The sequence below is a fragment of the Mesocricetus auratus genome, unplaced genomic scaffold (genome assembly GCF_017639785.1).
Source record: "Mesocricetus auratus isolate SY011 unplaced genomic scaffold, BCM_Maur_2.0 Super-Scaffold_100676, whole genome shotgun sequence".
NCBI lineage: Eukaryota > Metazoa > Chordata > Mammalia > Rodentia > Cricetidae > Mesocricetus > Mesocricetus auratus.
Genome location: NW_024429266.1, coordinates 85,812,961 through 85,831,463, shown reverse-complemented (window position 1 = coordinate 85,831,463; position 18,503 = coordinate 85,812,961). Strand labels below are relative to the sequence as shown.

The 18,503-nt window shown below is 45.0% G+C and overlaps 1 long non-coding RNA gene across 2 annotated transcripts; it reads right to left on the bottom strand.

Annotated features, from left to right (window-relative positions):
- Positions 1 to 15,028: 15,028 nt before the first annotated feature.
- On the bottom strand, positions 15,029 to 17,813 carry LOC121136928. 2 transcript variants are annotated; one of them, XR_005874118.1, is made up of 3 exons: positions 17,734 to 17,813; positions 17,030 to 17,633; positions 15,029 to 15,449 (listed from the first exon to the last, which is right to left on the bottom strand). It is a non-coding gene; the product is annotated as an uncharacterized LOC121136928 (long non-coding RNA). The 2 variants fall into 2 exon arrangements; XR_005874117.1 differs by having other exon boundaries at positions 15,032 to 15,423.
- Positions 17,814 to 18,503: the final 690 nt, after the last annotated feature.

Below are 18,503 nucleotides of genomic sequence, written 5' to 3'. Positions count from 1 at the left end.
TCAGTGGGTAAGAATGTTTGTTCAACAAGTACAAGGACACAAGTCTGAAGATTTCAGCATCCCTTTAAAAATCTGAATGTGGTCATATATGTGCCCACAAACCCAGCAGTGTGTGTGTGTGTGTGTGTGTGTGTGTGTGTGTGTGTGTGGTGGGGGGATGGTGTGACAGCAAGAGCATCTGTAATCCTAGCTCTGGGGAGGCAGAAAACGGAGGATCTCTGGGGCTTACTAGCCAGCTAGCCTAGCCAAAGTGATGAGTATCAGGCTCAGTGAGAGACCTTGCCTCAAAAGATAAAGTGGGGAGTTATAGAGGCGTCATCCAGTATCAGTTTCTATCCTCTACATGAATGTATGCACATTTCCCTTCCCAAATACATATACAGACATACATACATATATAACACAGGCATACAAAAACAACTTAACACCTGTCAGTGGTAGCACACACCTTTAATCTAGCACTCAGGAGGCAGAGTTTGAAGCCAGCCGGGTCTACAGATCGAGTTCCAGGACAGCCAGGACTACATAGAGAACCCTGTCTCAAACAACAAAATGAAACAAACAAACAAACAAAAAACCAATATAACACAACACCCAACACATACACACAAAGAAAAGACAATGTAACACAAGATAGGTTTTACACACAGGAGGTACATTTACCTCCCCCTAAGATAGTCCTCTCATCATCTTGTCTTTTAGAGTAGCTCAGGGCCAAATCCCAATCCTGGTAGCCAGTCTTTAATCAAGAGAGATAACCCTGTAGTCTGTAGCCTGGAAGGGTTTTCTGGAGAAGATCTCATGTGTCAGGGTTAATCACAACCTGACTTAAACCTTAGATTATGGATAGGACATGTAAAAGGCAGATTCATGATTGCCATGTGGTCAGCTGAACCAAGACATTTAGATCTTTGAAAGGAAAATTTAAAAACTTTGGAATCATTTCCAGGGTTTCTTAGCTGTGGTAGGTCCAGTGAAAATTAGAGTGTTTGGGTTAGATGTGGCTCTTGCCCACAATCCCAAATTGTGTATTAGCAGGACAGGATAGAAATGTAAATGGGCTACTCCATTGCTGGTGGGAGTGCAAAATTGTACAGCCACTGTGGAAATCAGTATGTGGATTTCTTAGAAAATTAGGGATCAACCTACCTCAAGCTCCTGCAATACCAGTGTTGGGCATATACCCAAAGGAGGCACATTCACACCACAGGGACATTTGCTCAACTATGTGCACAGCAACATTATTTGTAATAGCCAAAACTTGGAAACAACCTAGATGCCCCTCAATCAAAGAATGGATAAAGAAAATGTGGTACAATGGAGTACTACTCAGTGGTAAGAAACAATGACATCCTAAAATTTGCAGGCAAATGGACAGAACTAGAAAAGAAAAAAAAACTATCCTGAGTGAGGTAACCAGAAAGACAAACATAATATGTACTGACTCATAAGTGGATACCAGACATAAAACAAAAGATACCCAGTCTACAATCCACAACCCCAGAGAAGCTAGAACCCTCTTCCAGAAACGGATGGAAGCAGATGCAGACATCCACAACCAACCATTGGGCCAAGTTCCTGGAGTACAACTGAAGTGAGGGAGGAGCGATAATATGAACAAAAGAGTGAAGACTGTGAGGGGGGAGCACAAATACAATAGCTAGGCTCTGAGTTAGGAGACAGAGTTCCATGCCAGCTAGATTCCATCCAGATGTGCCTTGGACAACTCCCATTCATTTTCCTGTAAAGTGAGAGTCAATAGTGCCTACCCCAAAGGCAGACACACATAGTAGGTAAGACTGTGTGTTTAGAACAGTCCAGTTTAGTTACCAGATTCTAGTAGATTTCACTATTCCCCAATCCCTTAAGCCTACAACAGGAGCTATGTAAGGGAACAGTTCACAAGCCTGGCTGCACATTTCAATCTTTAGATGAGTTAATAGAAAGAAATCCTGATGCCTGGTTTACACTTGCAGAAGAGCCTGGATTAACTGGGAAAGTATGTGACCAGGCCATGAGGAGGAGAAATAAAATAAACAGCTATAGTTTTGTGTGTTTGTGTGTGTGTGTGTGTGTGTGTGTGAGTGAGTGTGCAAGCATGCACTTGTGGAGGTCAGAGGACAACCTTTGATGTTGGTTTCCATCTTTTACCTTGCTTGAGGCAGTGTCTCCGGCTCACCCTGCAAAGGTGGGGTGAGCTGGCCTCCAGCTCCTCCTCCTCTTCGGGATACTCCTCCCTCTGCATCTCAGTGCAGGCTTCTGGGATTACAGATTCGCATTACTGCTTCAGTCTCAAACTCCACAGCCACAAGTTTGTGTGGAGATTTCAATACCTTTCTCTCACCCCTCTTCTCTCAATAGTAGATCAAGTAGCAGACAATCTGTCAGGGTACAGGATAGCACTGTCACATAGCAAGAAACAATACTGCCAGCTCATTGACTGAACGGACACTGAGACACTCTGCAATCGACACCAGCAAGTATGTTCTTCTAAGATAGAACTCTTTGTAGGCCATAAAAATCACTTTTGGGAAATTTAAGAAGATGAAAGTTAAACCAAATGCTGTTTTCTGATCCCAGTGGAATTAAACTAAATACTGATAAGAGAAAGCTATGGGGGGGGGCTAGGGATGAAACTCCTTAGTCCTGTTCTCTCCTGGCGTAAGTGGGGTCCTGGCTTAAGTTTCCAGAACCCCAAATAAAAAATGGCAACAATAGAGCACAAACAAAGACATCTGAGATGTGGTCAATTATTTGGGAACCAAATTATATATTTACTTCTAAATAACTTACAGATTAAAGGAAAAATCTAGAGAAAAATAAGAAAAATTTAAAGGTAAATGAGAACAACTCTTATCAAACTTTGTGAGTCTCATCTGAAATACATTCACAAATCTAACATTCAACACTTACATTAGAAAGGAAGAGCTGGCTGGGCAGGGGTGCATGCCTTTCATCCCAGCATTTGGGAGGCAGAGGTGGAGGCAGAGGCAGGTGGATCTTTTTGAGGCCAGCCTGGTCTACAGAGTGAGTTCTAGGGCTACACAGAGGAAAGAGGAACCCTGTCTCAAAAAAATAAAGAAAAAATATGTCATGGCATATATGAACAATTAAATGCTAGTACTATTTTAGTAAATCTAGACAAAATTACTTCACATATTTGAATTATTGAAGCTTATTAAATAAGAAATAGACAAACTTTTCTTATATGTGGTGTATGTGTGTGCTTGTGCATGTGTGTGCATGTATGCGATTGTGCATGGAGAGGCTACAGGTTGAGGGCAGGTATCTTCCTTGAACCCTTCCAACCTTGAACCACATGAGCTTAATATTACTACATCAATTAAATAATTGTTAAAAACTGCATAAAATTTTACTCCGGTATATGAGCTCCATAAAATATTGAAGGAATAAGCAATAGTGACTCTACACATAAATATCTCATGTAAATTGAAGAGGAGGAATTATATCCTTCCTGTTGGATTACAGGTAAGTCACAACTTCTTGGTGATACATAATTTAATAAAAATGGTTTAATAATTAAGAGAGAGCTAGCCAGTAAGAAGCCTGAGCCATTGGCCAAACAGATTCTAGCTAATAAAGCCTCAGTGTGTTTATTTGGTGCTGAAGGGCAGTGGGACCAGGCAGAACAGAAACTCCGTCTTCACCTACCTCATTCTAGGAGATGAGTTTTAGTCTGGTACCAAATGCAGCTAAAACCATAACAAGAGAACTGCAGATCAGTCTGTATCGTAAGTATAAACGCAAGCGCTAGCAAGATGTAACAAACAGAACTCTTCTTTAAAATACCTCTTTATTCTTTTTATTTCTTGTGCACTCACGTTTACTTGCGTGAGTGTATAGGTAACATGATGTGCCTGGTGTCCTCAGAGGTAGAAAAGGGTGGTTGAATTTTCTGAATCTGGAGTTACAAACAGTTGTAAGCTGCCTTCTGGGTTCTGGGACTTGAGTGGTATCCTTTGTAAGAGACACCGGTCCTCTTGATCACTGAGCCCCACCTCCTTTTTTGAGGCAGGGCTTTTTAAGACAGTGTATTCCAGACTGCCCTCCAAATCAACTTGACTGTCTGCTCCTCCCGCCTCCCCCTTCAGAGTGCTGAGGCTACAAGCATGTGCCACCAAGCCTCCTTTGTACGATGCAAGGGAGAGGACACAGGGCTTCATGAATGCAAGTCAGGCATGCTACCTGTTGAGCTACAACCCCAGCTCAATAAACAGAATCTAATAATGTGTAAGAAGGATGATACATCATAGCTTTGTGCCAGGGATGCAAGTTAATCACCAAAATCCACCATATAAACAGAATAAAAGAAATTCCCTGTGAACAGCTCACAATAGATGACAAAACCCTATATCCATTCTTTTTTAAAATTTGTTTATTAATAGCCAGACAGTGATGGTACATACCTTTTAATGCCAGCAGTTGGGAGGCAGAGGCAGCAGGATTGCTGAGTTCAAGGCCAGCTTGGTCTACAGAGTGAGTTCCAGGACAGCCAGGGCTACACAGAGAAACCCTGTCTCAAAAAACCAAACCAAACTAACAACAACAACAACAACAAAAAACCCCAAAAATCAAAAACCACCACCAACAACAAAGAGACTGTCAGCAAAATGGGGAACTTCTTCAGTTTGAGGACGTCTATGACAAGACTAAAATGAACACCACACTCGGTGGGAAAGGCAGTACACTCTTCTATGACCACAAATGAAGTGAGGTGGACCACCCTCACTCTGTGTGTCCGTGCTTGGTGCAGGCACCTGTTTGAGCAGGCGTGTGCACATGTGTGCACATGTAGAGGGGGCAGAGGTTGACATCTGGTGTCTTTCCTTGAGCTCTCTCCTTATTTTATTTTATTGTGAGACAAGGGCTCTCACTGAACCTGAATTTTGTAGATAGCTGGGCATCATGGATTGAATGACACAACGTTGTTTTCTGTTCACTCTAATGTATGTATAGATGCAATGGAACCCTAGCCATTAGGAAAATTTAAATGACTACCACAAGATGGGTACTATTACATACTGTTAGAGAGGTCTTATGTCAGCTTGACACAAACTAGTGTTATCTGAAGGGAGGGAACCTTAATTGAGACAATGCCTCCATTATAAGGCTTTTTCTTTTTCCTTCTCTGAGGCTTGGTGGCCAGTCAGTCTAACCGAATTGGCAAGGTCTGGGCCAATGAAAAGATCTTGTCTCATAAGACAAGGGGGGTGGCACCCAAGGAATGACACCTGAGGCTGACCTCTGGCCTTGACATGTCCCCATAGACACAGACAGACAGACAGACAGACAGATGCATGCATGCATGCATGCATGCATGCATGCATGCATGCACACACGCATGCACTCTCAATCTAGGCGATTCCACGGTGCAGCTAAATTGGAGGACCCCTGCGGTACTCGCACATCATTCTGCAAAGTCCTTCAACCTTGCCTTGAAAGCTGAGCTGCCATTAAGACAGAGTCTTCTACTGTAAGAGTCCGGTCCTGTAGAATTTTCTTTGGTCTTAATAAAAACTCAGAAAGACCAGAAAAGCAAAGCAGCCAGCCACTAGCTCTTACCGCTACCTCAGACTGGATGGGCGATCCTGTCTCCAGGAATCCTCAAACTGAATCCTCAGACTGCAGTCTCAGACAGCTTCCTCGGACTGACTGCCTCAGACTGCTTGCTGTCTCAGACTGCTGCCAATTGTCCTGAGCCCCTGTCTCTTCCCGCCTTATAGTCCTCTCTCTGCCCAGCCATAACACTCCTGTCTCCTCCTTAGTGCTGGGATTAAAGGCAGGTCACTCCAAAAGTGCTGTTTCTCTTTTAGACTGGATCAACTTTGGGTAGCCCAGGGTGGCCTTGAACTAATAGAGATCCACCTGCCTCTGTCTGTCTTCCAAGTGCTGACATTAAAGATGTGTACCACCACCACTGCCTGGCCAGCAATCTCTCTCTCTCTCTCTCTCTCTCTCTCTCTCTCTCTCTCTCTCTCTCTGTGTGTGTGTGTGTGTGTGTGTATGTGCACACATGTGTAAGACAGAGGTCAATGTTAGGTGTCATTTGTATTGCTCACCGCCTTAGGTTTTGAGACAGTTTCTAAAGCTCCAGCCATCTCGGTCAGATTGTCTGATCAGTAAACTCCCAGGATGCACCTGTCTCCATCCCCACCAACTCTGGAGCTGCAGATGCCAATCTATGTCCTTCATGGGCTCTTATGTGGATCCTGGGGACCTGAACTCAGGTCCCCACTGAGCTACGTATTTTATAATTCCAAGCAATGCCCAGCAAGTAGGTTCTTCTCCTTCCTAGATGCATAAGCATTTACATGAAGGAGAGTATTCATGACTGTAATGGAGTTTCATGTTTTGATTTGAATGACCAACATTGTGAACTGGGGTCATAATGTTGTGTCACAGTGTCACAAGACTCTACCAGCGGCATCAGTCCCACTTGGGAGAGGCTGTTCAGATACAAAGTCTTGGGTCCACCTCAGTCGCCTCAGTTGCATCCTCACAGGATCCCCAGGCGATTCATTCACACGGAGGGTTAAAGTTTGCCACTCTAAGTCATTCCCTGGTCTTTGAGCAAAATTGGACCAGCCTAACCCTAACCCTAACCCTAACCCTAACCCTAACCCTAACCCTAACCCTAACCCTAACCCTAACCCTAACCCTAACCCTAAGGAAGGATGGGGAGATTCACTCATTTAAGAAAGTCTCACTTAGCTCCAAAGTCAACAACCCCATCGATATGATATATTCAAATACCTATTCTCAGAAACAGAGAAGACTGGAGACTGGGTCGAAGGAAAGGAAGCAGACAAGGGTTCAAATTACAGCCTCCCATGAAGAAGGAGCTGTACAGAAGCTTAACCCACAAAGGAAGGGAGGAGGAGTTTCACCAAATTATCAGATCCAAAATTGTCTCGGCACTGTGGATGATTTATTGCTCTAGAAGCTTAAAGGCTTGAGGCCTGGGCTGTATTTCATTTCAGTGTAGTAGGTTTTATCTAGTGCTTTCCCTGTGGCCTAAAATGAATACCTTGGAATTACCACAGTGAAACGGGCTGATTCGTAGCCATCCTGGACGTTTCCTGTTCGAAACAGGACTGTGTGGTGATATTTTGTTTATGATCTAACAGATAAAGTTTGCCTGAAGATCAGAGTGTAAAGCTAGTCACACCAGTTAGCCACAGAGGCCAGGCAGTGGTGGCACACACCTTTAATCCCAGCAGCCACACTAGTTAGCCACAGTATACTGGACATGTAGTATATATCCATTGCTCAATGCTGCTCTTGTTGATAGTAGGTTTTAATTTGTGTATGTTTACCTTTCCTTGTCCTGAAATATACTTGACATTTGCTATCATTGTGCATAGTTTTTGCATCAGGCTTAAAACCTTCTTTAGACTAAAAGGGGAATTGTAGCGGTCTTGCAGTGAACCTGTAACGGTGGCCATACCCCCTTGGGCATGGCCTCAGGCAGATGGAAGCAGAAAGAGGAAGCTTGAGGCTGGCTTTCTTTTGCTAGGCCCTTCTGGTGGGTCAGCCCATCCGATCTGGTAGGAAGGGCAGAGCTCCGCAGTTCTTTGTATTTTCTGTGTAAGTGTTCCCCAACAACACCCATTTATCATTTATCTTGGATCTAGTGAAATCTTTACACCCATACCATCAATTATGGGTTATGTTCAGTTAATCCAACCCAAGCCACATTACTATTATTGTATCCAACCACTTCTTGTATATGTTTGCTTTTCATTCACTCTTTAAAGGGATGTGATGTTGAGGAAGGAGTCACTTATGCTAAGTATATCACCTAGCTGTTGCTTTCAGTTCTTGCAACAAATTCGTTGATCTCTTTCCCAGATAGTAGAGGATTACGGTGGCATGCCTTGAATTTTCTTCTTTTTGAGGAAGAGATAGCACTGGAAACAGTAGCACTTGCTTCCAGTGATTTAGAGTCAGAGTGAAATGTGTTGGACTGAGTTGCAGAGCAGTCTCAAGACATGGTCATGAATCTTTCCAGGGAAGCTGGCTGTCGCACAGGGTAGGTTTTTCTCACCCACTGTTTATTTTCCCCTCTACTTTGCAAATCAAATTGCATGGATTTTTTTTCCAAATCAAACACTTGATTTGGGGGAAGGAAATAAAGCAGAACAAATACTTGATTTGGGGGAAAAGTGATGAAGCTAAGCAAACACATTACACACACACACACACACACATACATGGACACACACACAGAAACATACACACAATGTATATTATGATGTATATACAAATTTCTAAGTTTAATGAAGTATTCATTTTTAAAAACATTTATTTATAATTTCTTTATTTTTATGTTATGTGCATTGATGTTTTGCCTGCATGTATGTTTGTGTGAGAGTACTGAATCCCCTGGAACTGGAGTTACAGACAAGTGTGAGCTGCCATGTGGGTGCTGAGAATTGAACCCAGGTCCTTAGGAAGAGCAGCCAGTTCTCTTAACCGCTGAGTCATCTGTCCAGCCCCAACAAAGTACTCTTCATGTGTCTATTTCAATCAAAATTCTTATTGGAAGGGCTGGAGAGACGATGGCTTAGCAGTTAAAAGCACTGCTTGTTCTTCCAAAGGATCCAGGTTCAATTCCCAGCATCCACATGGTAGGTTACAACCATCTATAACTCCAGCTCTGAGGGATCCAATGTCCTCTTCCTCACTCTTCAGACACCAGATACAGATGTGGTGCACAGACATACATGCAGGCAAAACGTCCACACACAAAAAATAAACAAAGCAAATAAAAAGAACTCCCTCTGTTTTTATAAAAGAAAAAAAATGTTACTGTGGGTGATTTCCTGTCTCCATTGGCCTTGTTAGATGGGCACCCAATGACTTTCAGTGAAAATAAGAGAGGAAAAGGAACTCGTGAGGTTAAGCATAAATCCCTGTTTGTTGCTTGCTCTGTATTCTGGTCCAGGAATTCTTACTAAGTGATTACAAGAGCAATTCTCTGTCTTTCAAGCATCTATTTTTTTTTCTTGCAGAAGAATGTGAATCATCACTGGAATGAATTATGGTTGTGGTAACAAGAAGAGTTCAGTCAACAGTCTGGGACAGGAAGGAGAGATGAAGTTGGGATGTCTGGGCTATGGTTTTGGACGGGGTTTTTTTGTTTGTTTGTTTGTTTGTTCAAAGAGTGTAGAAAAGCATATTGACTAGATCTGGACTGGTCAAACACTAGATTTATATCTGCGTTTAGCTAATGTTTTACACATGATCTTCTTTGTGCCTAAAAAAACATTGTGGCTCTGGTTATCTAAAGCTGAGGACCAGCAGCAAGCCATTCTTTTTCTTGTCTCCTTTTCTTCAAATCATGGCCATTTACTAGGTAGGTAGATATTAAATCTCTACGAATAAAAGGGAGTGTGAGTGGCCCAAGGGACCCCTGATCTCCAAAGGCCCATTGGCACCAACAGACCTTCATGGGTTTTGTTTCTCCCCAAACCCTCTGTTCCAATGATACAGTCACAAGGAAGGGAGAGCTGGTGAGCCAGCTGACCACGGTCCCTTGTGTCTATCCATCCTTCTTTTGTTAAGTTTATCCAGTACATTCAGCTCTGCTGATAGGAATTTCTCCCCATTATTTAATTGTTACTAAGAATTATGTTGCTACATTGGGTGTGGTAGCATATACCTTCAATCCTAGCACTCATGCAGATTCTTGTGAGTTCAAAGTCTGCCTGGTCTACGTAGCAAGTTTCAGGTCAGCCAGTGCTAATGAGATCTCACCTTAAAAAACAAACAATTGAACAAACAAAACAGACCAGGCAGTGGTGGTGCACACCTTTAACTCCAGTACTTAGGTTGCAAAGGCAGACAAATTTCTGTGAGTTCAAGACCAGCCTGGTCTACAGAGCGAGTTCAAGGATAGCCAAGGTTACACAAAGAAATTCTTGTCTTGAAAAAACAAACAAAAACAAACAAATAAAACAAATACAAAGCAAAAATAACAAAGTCAAACCCCAAACAAACAAAAATATGTTGCTAACTTACTAAGGATATTGTATAAGCATTTTACATATGTTCTCTTATTCAGTCTTCATACCAGTCATACATACAAGGAATAGAGGGACAGGAAGGTTGTATAACATGCTCAGATCTTCAAGGTCAAGATCCTAAAGACAGTTATATATAACATGCTTTGGACAAATGATGGGGGATGTCCTTCTGTATATACATTTCTTTAATTGGCTGATGAATAAAACACTGATCGACTACTAGCCAGGCAGGAAGCATAGTTGGAGCTACCAGACAAGGAGAAGCTGGGGAGAGGAGGAAGAAAAGGAAGCTGCCAGAGGAGACGCCATGTAGAGACAAGGAAGATAGAACACACCATGCATTCTCTGGTAAGCTAAGACCATGTAGAAATACATAGATTATAGTTATGGGTTAATAATTGAGAGCATTAGCAAGTAAGAAACCCTAATCATCGGCCAACAGTTTATAAATTAATAAAAGTCTATGTGTGTTTATTTGGGGCTGATCGGCTGTGAGATCAGGCTGGAAAGAAACCCCAGCTACAAATATGATGGTGGTCTCATAAGATGAAGCTGAGACATCTCCCCTCTTTCTTCTTCCCTCCCCCACTACTCTTTCCTCCTCTCCCTTAGGAATCAGGAAGGAACTCAGAGCCTTGCATATACTAGTCAAGGACTCCACCACTGAACTACACGGGCAGCACCCAAGAGCTGACGCACTCCCATTACATCTGTAGTCCTGGTGGTGCTGGTGCAGGCAGACCTTCCCAGGTGTGTGTTAGCACACCACAGGTCAGTCGTGTACTGTACATAAATCCTGATAACAAGGCACAACTGTGTTCCTGGTTTTGTAATAGCTTGAGAGAACGCATGACGGGTCTTTCTGACAGCAGCCTCTAACCCTATGTAGTTGATGACTTTGAACTCCTGGTTCTCCTGCCTCCACTTCTCATGAGTACAGAACCCTGTGCCAGACTTAGGGGGATGCACTCAAGGAGACAAAGATGCTTCACTAATGCCTTGAGGGATGGGGAAACCTGACTGAAGCCCCCTGTCTATCTAGGCATCTACTTCACATTCATCTTTCTTATTCCCCATCCCCCACTCCCCACCCTTTGCCAGTCTGCCTCCCTCTCTCAAGGCCCCCACCCTTAACTTCCACATCACACAGAATTTGCATGCTGTGGTTCTAGCCACATCACAAACTCTCAGCTTCTCCTTCAAGTCAGATTTCCAAGTTTGCTGAGTAGTATGAGACTCATCTACTAACAACCTGGAAGATAGTTTTAAAACACAAACACGGATGTGGGGGACTTACAGGAGACTCTTTCTCACAAAACAAAACAAAAGGAACCTAAGACCCAGCATTCAGCCAGTACTTACAACCTCCATTCTCCATCTGGTACATTCCACACCCCAAGCCCTGTTTGAATCTATAATTGTATTTTCCAAAGCCAGGCCATTTTCCTCTTCTGTTCACTTTACATTCTACCAGGAGGTCAATCTTTTCAACTCAAAAACAAAACAAAACAAAAAAACCACAGCTCACTAGCTTCTGTGTTTCATAGATCACCAGAGGAAATGTTTCATGATTTAAAAAAAAATGCTGTGGTCAAAAATGCTTGGGAAATCCAATTTTCCCCTTTCTTTTGTTTTGGAGACAGGACTTCTCTGTATAGCCATCCTGGAACTCACTCCGTAGACCAGGTTGGCTTCAAACTCACAGAGATCTGCCTGCCTCTGCCTCCAGAGAGCTGGAAACAAAAGCGTGTGCTAACACTGAACTGCCCCTCCAAATTTCCCTTTCACCATTGCTGTATTTACACATACACTAAAGGTGAAGTTATGAATTTTACTCCCTCCTCCAAAAAGCCAAACCCAGCTTGAATTTGTTTTCTTTCCTGGTATAACAGTTACTAGTGTTATACTGGTAAGTTATATAAGTTCTACCAGGGAAAAATGTCTATAGCATTACTATAGATGCAACCTTTTGGGAGGGGGTAATGCTTAGCTGATTTGATCTCCCTCTTTGTCCTTATTGCCTGTCAAACACCACCCCACGTTTCCATGTTTATGCAGCTCCCGTCTTCACACTGAATGCTTCGACTCAGCTCCAGAGGCTCAGGGAATTAATTCCCTTGCATTTTGACTTTGTGCATGACCCTCTTGTGGGCTGTGGCCAGCTTTCTTTTTTGACTAGGCCTTGCACTGATGTGAGGATGTCCTCAGAATTTGCTGATAATGGAGACACTGTCCCATGCAGACATCTGTGATGGGATCAAAATAGCCATCGCCTCCTCCTCTTCCCAGACTCGCTCTGATTCCTCTCATTCCTTTCGCTCCATGTTACTCCCTTCTTCTCCCTGAGGGAGAAAGTGCTGATGGGATTGGATGTCAGAGCCTCCTCCAGGAGGCTAAAATGGAGCATGAGAAGTAAGAGGATCGAATAGCAGCTGTGTGGGGCGTCACATACAGCTTTCCCCACCACAGAAGAAGCAGTCCAGGCTCGCGGCCCTTCTGCCCTGCTAGTGACCAGCAAAGGGGAAGAGAGCGGACCTGAAAGCAGCCAGAAACACAACAGGAATCCTCACGCTGGGAACATGAAGGAGAGGGCTTAAAATTTTTTATTTTATGATGCATGCCTGTAAACCTAGCACTCCAGAGTCAAAGGCAGGAGGATTGTCACAAGTATGAAACTAATCTGGTCTGTATTACAAGTTCCAGAACAAAATAGCAAGACCCTTAAAAAAATTGTGTGTGTGTGTGTGTGTGTGTGTGTGTGTGTGTGTGTGTGTGTGTGTGTGTGTGTGTGGTGGATAGGACAGCGGAAGAAGTGTGGGGCATCAATGGAGACTTGTAGCTAGAACCCACAAGTGGAACTTCTGGAACACCTTCGGTTCCCAGTGGAGTCATGGGGCCCTCCCTAGTCTTTGGGATTTAGATTCTAGTCAGACTAGCTTATGACTGGTTGCCCCAGTCCCAGGTCATAAGCTCACCTCTGCAGAAGGAGTGCTAATGATATAGTCCTTGATTCTCCCCTGTTCCGTGGGGCTGTGGGCCCAGGGTATGACATAGTTCTGTAGCATGGGACTGTCCTCCCCATTCATGGTTTAACTTGATTTATGCTGAGTGCAGAGAGGCTGGCTGCTTACATAACAGTGTAAGTAGCATCTTTGAGAAAGTATATGTTGGTGTCCAGCCTTGGAGCTGGAATTCTTGCAGGAAAAGGAAGACATGGCCTCCAGTAGACTTTTAGTGTGTCAATGGTGAGACCAGGCAAGCAGAACAGTTAACCTATCTTCACCCAAATGGTCCCAGGACTCTGGTGATCTGGGTCTGTGGGCTGTCCAGATGTGCCCAGGGTAGGCAAGGAAGGAATTGGCAGAAGAGTTTCTTTTTCAAAGATCTAACTCATGGTGTGGGAAAGATGGCTCAGTGGTTAAGAGCGCTGGCTGCTCTTCTAGAGGACCCGCGTGTAGCTCCCAGTGCCTACATGGTGGCTCATAACCATCTGAAACTCTAGTTTCAGGGATTCTGGTAGACGTGTGGCCTCCCTGGGCAATGGGCATGTGTGTGGTACAGATGTAAATGCAGGCAACTATACATACCCATAGAATAATAAAAGCTTTTCTTATTCAAAGGACTATTGAACAATGTTGAGGGGGTGGCTTGAGTTTCACCCTTGTAGCTTGAGATTTTTTTTGTTCTGCCAGGTCCTGCTGCCCTTCTCAGTCCCAAATAAGCACACTGACGCTATGTTATAAAACTGTTGGCCGAAGCCGGGCGTTGGTGGTGCATGCCTTTAATCCCAGCACTCGGGAGGCAGAGGCAGGCGGATCTCTGTGAGTTCGAGGCCAGGATGGACCGACAGCCTCCAAAACAGAGAAACCCTGTCTCGTAAAACCAAACAAAAAAAACAAAAAAAACAAAAAAAAAACTGTTGTCCGATAGCTAGTGCTTTTTATTAACTACCTCTGTCTTAATTATTAACCCATTTCCATAAGTCTATGTATTTCTACATGGCCTTATCTTACTGGAGAATGCCTGGTGTGTTCCATCTCCTGGTTCCTCCATGACATCCTTTTTTCCACCCTCTCTACCTACCTTTCCCAGAATTCTCCTTGTCTTCCAGTCCCACCTATCTTTCTGCCTCTATTGGCTAAACAATGTTTTATTCATCAACCAATAAGAGAAACATATATACAAAAGGACACCCCCATCACACTCTCATAAATTTATTTACTTTTTTTTGAGACAGGGTCTCATATATCCTAGGCTGATTTCAAACTTCCCATGTTGTCCAACTGATTTTTTGATCCTCCTGCCTCTACCTCCAGAGTCTTGACATTACAGGTATCCTTTCTTGTGCTAGGTTTCGGCAGTGCTGAAGACTGAGGCTAGAGCTTTGAGCACACTCTATCAATTGAACTGCACCCCAGTGTCTTAGGTAGGGTGTCTATTGCTGTGACGAAACATCTTGAACAAAAGCAACTTGGGGAAGCAACAGTTTCTTTCACTTAGTTCCATATATCAACTCATCATCAAAAGCGGTGAGGACAGGAACTCACACAGGGCAGGAACCTGGAGGCAGGAGCTGATGCAGAGGCCATGGAGGGTGCTGCTTACTGGCTTGCTCCTCATGGCTTGCTCAGCCTGTTTCCTTATAGAACCTAGGACCACCAGTCCAGGGGTAGCCCCACCCACAATGGGCTGGGCCCTCCCCCATCAGTCACTAATTAAGAAAATGCCCTGCAGGCTTGTGTACAGCCTAATCTTATGGAGGTACTTTCTTAATTGAGTTTCTCTCAGATGACTTTAGCTTCTGTCATGTTGACATAAAATCAACCAGGGCACCCAGCTCACCATCACCATGGCTTCTAAAGCCGGTCTGTTTTTCCTCTGGCTGTACTCAACTGTGGTTGGAAGAGACAGACAGTGACTGAGTCTGCTTTCAGGAGGGCATGCAGAGGGGCTGTTAGGATACAGAGAGGGGAACCTTGCATGGGGGACCTTGGTGGATTCCATGGCTATCTAGGGTGACCGAGGAGGGGGACAAACACGACAGGCAGACAGAGCTTAGTGAGAAGTTTTATTAGAAAGCAGAGGGAAGGGGGAAGGAAAGAGAAAAGAGGTAAAGAGATGGACAGAGAGAGCACAGAAAAGAGGAGGGAGACAGGAAAAGTCCTGTCTGCCCCAGGGGAACAGCGAGAAAGAGAAACGGAAGAGAGAGGAGCAGCAAAGAGAGGGTGAGTGGGTACAGGTCTTTCTTTTAAAGGGTCCTTTGCGGGGTTGGAGAGAGAGCTCAGTAGTTAAAAACACTAGCTAGTCTTCCAGGGGTCCTAAGTTCAATTCCCAGCCACCACGTGATGTAATTAGATGTGGTGCGTCTTCTGGCCTGCAGGGATACACGAAGACAGAACACTGTATATACAAAAAATAAACCTTTTAATAAAGGGTCCCTTGCATCTGCGTGCAGTCTACCCAATCATGGAACCCCGGGCTGACCAGGGCACTGCCTGAGTGCATTCTGCCAGGTGACAGGGGCGGACCAACATAGTGCCTGAGTCCTTACATGCTGGTATAATGACTGACCATGGACTTGATTCTGGGTCAGGAAGGAGACAAGAAGGGTGGGCAAAGGTCAAGGGGGGAGGGACTGAGAGGTGAGAGGTGCTGGGGTGGGGGGGTCAAAGGATGCCTGCAGTGAGATGAAACCGAAAGAATGGGGTACAGAGGACTGAGATCATGACGGAGGTACTCTCATCAGTAGTCCCAGCCATGGGTTGAGCGATGGGAAGATCGATGGGCTCAGAGGTTGGGCATGCACAGGGGTCATCTCCACATGTGTGCTGAAGTAAAATGGTATGAGAAAGCTAAGAGTAGAGGAAAACCAGGATCTAATGTACTAGAAAAGTGATCTGGGGCCGGGGCAGGAGAAGGCAGTAGTGGTTCACATAACATAAACTCAACGTAGGTCACAAGGGTTATGGAGAAACTTAGCAGGTGACAATGAGGGGTAAGGACACCTGACTCATGTCCAGGCCTAGCGATGGGGTTATGAGAGAAGACCAGTGCCCTGATTGAGAGGATGGCGAGGAGAGGCCCGGAGGGGTACGGTGAGAGACTAGGAAACTCATTTCCTAGTGTGCGTAGGCTTAAACACTAGATTGAGGGTCCAGGACACCTTGCCCACCTTGGATTAGGAACTCCAAAAGAGTAAGGAGGAAGGGATTCAGGACTGGGCATAGGGATCGGATATTGTGGGGGAGAGCTCCCCAATCGTAGGATGCCAAAGTCTTGGGGGGAATTAGCAAGCTGGGAAACCAGGGTGCTCTCAGGACCCACAAGCTGGAAAAGGCAGATGGTGGGGATGAGTCGAGTGTTGGGGTGCAGGAGCTCCTCTCCATTTGTTAACTGGGGCATGTCAGGAGAAGCCCCTTACCCAGCACAGAAACTCTCTGCAGGTGTCTTGAGGCTTCTTGTCTGTCTACTCTCACAGTCAACAGTTGTGACAATTCTGACTCTGGCACATTAACCACTGGCCTTAAACGAGGTTTTTCTCCCTGACAAATGAGTTTCCTGTTTGGCTAGAAATCACCAAGTCTCCTCCTCTCCCCATTGCACCGCACACATCCGGGGCTTTGTGGACACACTTGTCACATGGGCCATTGCTAAAAAAAAGTCAGAGCTACAATCCTCCCAGATATTAGGGCAGACCAAGGTAGCCGGAAGTCCCAGCCTGGCTGAAAGCTTATACCTCCATGCAAAACCACTCACAAAAGACTCCCCAGCCCCCAGTCCGAGGAACTATCAACAACTGATGGCTCCTGGGACTGGAGAGTCGGTTTTCTTTACGGATATGACCCCTTGTAGGTCAGCTGTGCGCTAAAGGCTGGCCCCACTCTCACGGCAGCACAAACTGAAACATAAAGACCTTTCCTCACTCTGCTCCCCTTCTGCACACGCCGTAAACTGCTTTGGCAGGAAAACCTTTGACTTACGGGGAGAGGATTTTCTTTTTGATCCGTGGTCCTTGTTTCAGAGCACACAGCTGCTCACCATCTTGGTAAGGGCGCATGTGCAGGCTTCATTCAGTTCCTGGCTGCCCAGACCCCAGTTAATCACTAGGGCCTTGTCTTCATTTAGTTCCTCTCCCGGGCTTGGCTTGGTCTTAATTGGAGGCCAGGCCCATTCCTCTAGGCTCACTCAGAGTAGTAATCATCTCCAGGCATTCCTCTGCCCATTACATAGGGCACTTCCGGGACAGGGGAAGGACCAGGGGATACTGAGGAAGCAGAGCTTGCTGCTTGCTGACTGAAGGAGAGAGTGCACGGCCTTAGGAAGGAGCGCTGCTCCTCGTGCTGGCTCCAGTATCAGCACAATGCTTTCTCATCCTGTGGTTTTCTAGACGCCCAGAATCCTCTGCTGTGCTCTGGCGTCACCGGACGCCTTGTTTGCAAGAGTCCTGTTTACTCTCCTTAACACATCTCGCTTTCTTAAATAGGCTCCTAGGAAAAGCCCTTCATAACGGGGATGAAGCTGGTGGACTAAGAGGGACTCTTCAGTGACCTTTCCGTTTCTGAGACACAGGTGGGGCTGGGCCTGCTGCAGAGTGGCAGAAAGAGAGAGGATGGGATAGTAAGTCTGAATGCCATGTAGAAGACAGGGCACTGTGGTCAGATCTACAGATTTTTTTTTCACTCACAGTCTCATATGCCAGTTTGTCGTCGAAAGCAGCGAGGGCAGGAACCTGGAGGCAGGAACTGACCCCGAAGCCGCTTGCTGGCTTGCTCAGCCTGCTTTCTTATAGAACCCAGGACCACCAGCCCAGGGATGGCCCCACCCACAATGGGCTGGGCCCTCCCACATCAGTCACTAATTAGGAAAATGCCTCACAGCTGGATCTTATGGCGGCACTGTCTTAGTCGAGGCTCCCTCCTCTCAGGTAACTGTAGCTTGTGCCAAGTTGACCTAAAACTAGTCAGCACAATTGACCCCTTGTAAAGTTGACGCACAGGCGCATCGCTGTTAAGCCATAACCCTTTCTTTCTTGTTCTTCCCCCAGGTCGTACATTAATACCAACATTGTAATATAAACACCTCAGTTTTGGGAGGAGGGGCAATTTAATCCCTCTGCTGGGATTAAAGGTGTGCGCTATCACTGTCCAGCTTAAATATTCCAAGTTTTTAAAAACAGTCTCACAGTCTTTAAAAATTCAACCTCTTGGCCGGGCAATGGTGGCGCATGACTTTACTCCCAGCACTCGGGAGGCAGAGGCAGGTGGATCTCTGTGAGTTCGAGACCAGCTTGGTCTACAAGAGCTAGTTCCAAGGCTGCCTCCAAAGCTATACAGGGAAACCCTGTCTCGGAAAAAAAAAAAAGTAAAATAACCAGTCCTTCTTAAAAATCCAAACCATTTTGAAATTCCAGGTCTCTCAACTGTGGGCTCCTGTGAAGTAAAAAGTAAATTAAAT